Source organism: Macrobrachium nipponense, chromosome 46, assembly GCF_015104395.2.
Source record: "Macrobrachium nipponense isolate FS-2020 chromosome 46, ASM1510439v2, whole genome shotgun sequence".
NCBI classification, from domain to species: domain Eukaryota; kingdom Metazoa; phylum Arthropoda; class Malacostraca; order Decapoda; family Palaemonidae; genus Macrobrachium; species Macrobrachium nipponense.
The window spans coordinates 31,072,539-31,078,494 of NC_061106.1; positions in this window are offsets into that span (position 1 = coordinate 31,072,539).

Below are 5,956 nucleotides of genomic sequence, written 5' to 3' on the forward strand. Positions count from 1 at the left end.
CGAGAACTGTCAATTGTTCCATAGGAATGAGAGAGAGAGAGAAAGTCTTGTTTTCAATCCTTGAAGGAATGGCCAAGGTCTCTAGAAATAATGGATCCTCATTGCGCTCAAAGCTCGTAAGCCTTGGTCGGACTCAACTGGCGTGTGTCTGTGTGTGTCTAACAGACAAACGAACAGACAGATAGAAAAATCAGTGCAGATATCGAGGGAAGTGATACGTAGTGATATAATCGTAACAAACGGTCAGAATGTTAGGTCATTATTATTTGTTTGTATGGTGTTTTTACGTTGCATGGAACCATTGGTTATTCAGCAACGGGACCGACGGCTATACGCGACTTCCGAACCACGTCGAGAATGAACTTCTATCACCAGAAATACACATCTCTCACCCCTCAGTGGAATTCCCGAGAATCGAACTCGCGGCCAGCACCATACCGACCACGCCACTGAGGCGCTCTTTAAGTTGTTATTACAATTATTATTACCTCACTGCCTGACTCTTTTGATTGCAGTTTAAACTCAACGTTATTCAGATCAAATTGCTTCTGCTGGTGAAGGCTTCAATGCGCGATTGACTTGATATTTACAATGATGCAACAAGTTCACTTCAAGAGCGCACCATAAACGACAGTCGTTCATTGTCTACAGACAGGTTCCTCCTTTTATACGGCTCGGGGAAGTCGTTAAGGTGCGTCCACACGGTCGAATAATGTCAGACGGACAAATATTGTTACCATGTCATAGGCGAAGCAGGGTGACCTCATAAGCGTTGAAAGGATGGAAGTAGATCTGACAACAAACACTGGTACCAGATGAGGTTGCATACCAGTGTTTTTACTCTGCTCACAAAGCAAAGACCGGCAGACAATTGTTAATTGGTAACAATGTTTGTCCGTCGGACATTGCTCGACCGTGTTGACGCGCCTTTAATTAAGCCAGTCTTGTGCTGGCACGGGCTCTTGTTTCACAGCAGCCCGTAAAAAGGGGAAGTCGTCTCAGATCGTGACCGAGATTCTACAGAATTCCGTCAAAGATGAAATGGAAGTAGAAGCATCACAGCAGAAAAAGTAACTACAACAACAACTCGGTATACAAGGGTCCCTTCGGCGCGTAGCTGCAACCCCTTTTATTTCTTTGACTATACCATTGTTCATAACGCCTAAGTGGCGTGGTCGGTATGGTGAAGGCTTACCACCGCGGTGGCCGCGAATTCGATTCTCTGGCACTTCATTGAGGTGTGAGAGATGTGTATTTCTGGTGATAAAAGTTCACTCTCGACGTGATTCGGAAGTCACGTAAAGCCGTTGGTCCCGTTGCTGAATAACCACTGGTTCCATGCAACGTAAAAACACCATACAAACAAACCATCATCATCATTATCATCATCATTATCACTATCAGCAACAGCACGGGATGATCAATGATAGCATGACAACTATGCCGAGTAATTTCCTGCGACGCAAATATGTCACATTTTCGACACTGCTAACGGGTTTGCGTTTGGCCGTCGTAACTATATAGAGGAAGCGTAATAGCGCCACCTTGAGACTAGCTCCGATGGAAACAGCCCGCTCACCGCCAACCGTATAACATATCCGTATTTCCTAGCATTATTATAACTCTTTCGCCACTCCGTACCTAGCGAGCCGTGTTTCTGAAACCACCCCCTTCACAAGTGAACCCGTCCAAACCGGGGGCAAAAAGCCAAAACCACTCCTTAACAAGAGAAACGAGCCAAACCGGGGCCAAAACGCCCAAAACTCACTTGCAAACTCCAGTTGATGGCTGAACAAACTCAAAAATATAAATAAATAAACTGACAAGTCTAAAACTACCATAAACCGCTTTTAATTCTGTTCTAACCGTAGACAGAAAATGATAGCGGCAGTTCAGCAAAATCCAGTTATTTGGAAACTAACTTCTCGAAGACTTGTGGCCGTTTTACAACCTTGCGTAGGAGGGAGGAGGAGGGCCTGGTCCATAGTTAAGAAATAAAGGGCCCAGAGCGTAACAGAGCCCCAGGGGATCCAAATAAATCGTCCAGGTGGTTTAGTTCTTGACCGCTTGTGTTTTTATTTAAGCCAGAATTCCCCGAATGCCAACAACAAAATCAGCAGAGATCGATGAACCATGATTCCTAATTTGTTTGGTGGTAAATGTATCATCTCGTTGTACGGAAAATATTCACGATCGTAAACGCGCATACACACTTGAAGTCACATTTTACGCTTTCAGAACCTTGTAGCGATAAATAGATAAATAAATAAATAAATAAATCTGTGGACCTTGCCCTCAAAGCCTAACTCAAGAAAGAAAATCATAGTTGCCTTCGGCAATCCGTCTCGATAGCTGTAAAGTTGGGGTGCCTATCCTTGACTTATAGCTTTTTTGTTGTTGGTAATTTTCCTTTGTGATGAGCCTTAAATTGGTCTATATTATTTATTCTGATTATATTCAAAATTTTTGTGCGTTTGTTCCGTATTTCCTTTTACCTCCTCTTACTCCTTCCTCACGAACACCATATTCTTTGGCAGGTTGAATTTCAAGTCAGTGGACCCTTTGGTGGGTTCGTTCCATAGGAATAGGGGTCATCTTCTAAATAATGATGATAATAATAGTAATACTATTCCAGTTTCCTCCAAGATGAAAGTAGTATTTGAGCTCATTCCACAGATGACAAAGACATCGCGAGGAATGTTTACTTTCTGACAAAATTCCTGTTCGTGTATCTGTGATGACACCTCAACATCAAAATGACACGTTTGTTCTTGACAGGCATGAAATCAACTATAGCATCAAGGACCGGACACGGGTGTCGAAAATTGTCGAAAATTGGGATAACCATAACATTCGTAACGCCATTCCGAGAACCTCGGACTGCCAACGGCCCCCACTGGCGATGGAGTATCTCATTTCTCAATAGTATGTATATAGTTGCTTGAAATTGTGATAAAACGTTAGCAGAATTTATATCAAAATGTTTATGATCGCTAAGCTATATCAGGTTTGTTTTTTGATGCTGGGAGTGTTTCAGAAGTTCTCCAGACGCATTTTGAAGTGCAACCATAGTATATATAGTATTCCAGTGTTGGAAGAAGCGATTGTAAGGTAAACGAAGTGATATAATCTACCTTTTTCCTCTTCATAATAGCATTATATTACTCTTCTTCTCGTTTACGAGGCTTGAAAATTACACCTTTTGAAAGAATAGGTGTTACAATCTTTATTACCAGGAGCTTTGCTCAGTCTTGTCCGTAACAATTCTTTACAGAACGGGAAGGAGAAAAAAAATCACACCATCATTATTATTTCCATTTTGGCTTATTTTGCAATACTTGCATCATACTGTTTTGCAAACGATTGCATTTTGGAGATCATGTTTGGGTTTAGCTGCCAAGAATACTGCGGTCGATCAAGTTTGAGGGATTTGTAATCACTTCCTCAACTGTGCTTATTTTACAGTTTGTCTTTTGAATTTTCCTTGTAACTCCTCTCTCAGAGCATTCATTATATGTACACATACATACATACACACATACACGTATACAGTATATATATATATATATTATATATAGATATATATATATATATATATATCATATATGTATATATAATTGCGCGCGTGTGTGTGTGTGTGTTTGTCGTACTCGACTAGCGGTTTCTCTCATATAAAAATGGTTCATCTGTCATTTCCAAGAAATTCTGTTGCTTTTGTTGAATAATTGAAGTCATTTTTTCTCAAATGTTTTGAAAACAAAGTTCTTACCTGTTGGAGTAAATGCATTGTCTTCTGGCTCGACAGATATTAAGGTAATTCTCCTAACTGGAACGTGGTTCCCTTGTGCTCTCATTTTCCTGCTAATCATAATTATTTTTCTCAACAGTTTCTAGGCATCTTAGTCTCTCTCTCTCTCTCTCTCTCTCTCTCTCTCTCTCTCTCTCTCGTCTCTCTCTCTCTCTCTCTCTCTCCTCTCTCTCTCTCTCTCTCTCTGTTGTCTGTTATCTTTCCAAGTCATTTTTATTTTTATTTCAAACCATGAGCGCACATTTACACCATGTAACGAACTTGTGCGAAAAATTGTAAAATAAAGATCATGATAAAGATTATACCAATGAAGTGAAGATTAGACTAATATTCATTTAAAGCAAACAAATCATAGCATATACTTCTGCAGCATTACCTTAAATGCTGTAGCAGAAAAGGATCAAATAGCGATCACATTGCATTGCAGATTCCTAAGGACTTAGGACACGAACTCTCATAATCTTTATCACCTCCTAATTCCTATATGTTCGGACTAACTTACCTTGGCCCAGAATACCTTGGTTGAAGGTGACCGCTCTGAACTGCTACCTATAAACCTCTGCTGCTGCTCAAGTGTTCCCGTGATTACTTAATCTTCCCCAAGATGGAATGTTATTCCATCTTGATCTTCCCTTTCCGCGACGCCTCAGAACCATCTCATTTGTTCCAGATCATCAGAGTGGCCTCTGAATGGCTACATTTCCTGGGAGACGTTTGAAACTTCTTTGAATAGAAATCTTCTGGGTACCTACTATAGTAGATTCACATCAACCGTGCATCTGATGTCTACGCCAGTCCCTTACGACGCTCCTGATTGGCTGTTGGTGAGCCAGTCACAGGGCTGGAAACTCTCAGTCTCTCGAGAGAGTTCACATAGGCAGGATGTATGTTCCACCTCTCCTGAGGAGTACTTTTGAAGGACGTATCCCTCAGGAGAGGTGGAACATACATCCTGCCTATGTGAACTCTCGAGAGAGACTGAGGGTTTCCAACCCTGTGACTGGCTTATCAACAGCCAATCAGGAGCATCGTCAGGGATTGGCCTAGATATCAGATGTGCGGTTGATGTGAATCTACTATAACAGAGACCGGAGCAAGGTCCTGCCAGCTAAGCCTTCTACTTTTACATCTAACTTCGGCTCCTTCGAAGATAGTGACCCCAAGGACAAGGTCTATAGACCTTGCGCAAGGGTTTTCGCGGGTCCTTATCTAGGACTAATATTTCTTAGGGGTCATTATCTTTATGATATTTACAGTCTTTTGTTTATGTTCTCACGGTCATCCCCAAACGGGGTTGTACTATAAACAAGCCGCAACGTTGGATACACACCGGATTATAAAACCATTGGGGGTCGGTGTCTAGGAAAGATCCCTAATGTCTTTATAGTATCTCCTGTTGAAAAAGGTGTGATATGGGCTCCTTTCCCCATATCAAGCGGCGTTCCTGAAGGTTCGTTTGTCTGTCATGCTGTTTTATTACTCCTTAACAGTGACCACCTCCAGTCTCCTCCTTTTCCTGATCGTGCGCAATTTCTAGTGATTCAGACCCTCGATGTTCCATCCGTGCCATCTTTTGCTTTTTGTAATGAAGAGCACTGTCGCCTTATACCTTGGGAGTAATTTAGATTGAGGGATTTCATAACAGGTTCAATGCGTCTTCTCGTTCTACAGGGTGTCCATAAAGTCTCAGTACCATTCTGAGCAAGAAATACTTGAAATGGTACTGGGACTTTATGGACAACCCTGTATTACAATTTTTTTTTTTTTTTTTTTACCTCACTTCCAAAATAACATTTTGGTTTGTTTGGGTGTTTTCAACACATCTCCAAGTGACTCCATAGTCACTTCAAGATGAATTCAACCCATTCTGTAACTGTTAGAAACATTTCTCCCTTTCATATGCTTTCTTACTTTGTCTCCCTTCAAGATAAATCAAAGACCTTACACCCTACCAAGACTTAACGTTTCATTTTTTATTCACTTGTTTATTTATTTTAATTTATTTATTTTTTAATTTGATTCGATTTACGACTACTAAAACTGGCGTCAAAACACCTACTAGGTTATTGACGCATTTTTTTCCTTGTACAATGCAGCACTGCTGACTTTGACTGTGCAATGATGCATCACTGCCGACTGTCAGTTTGC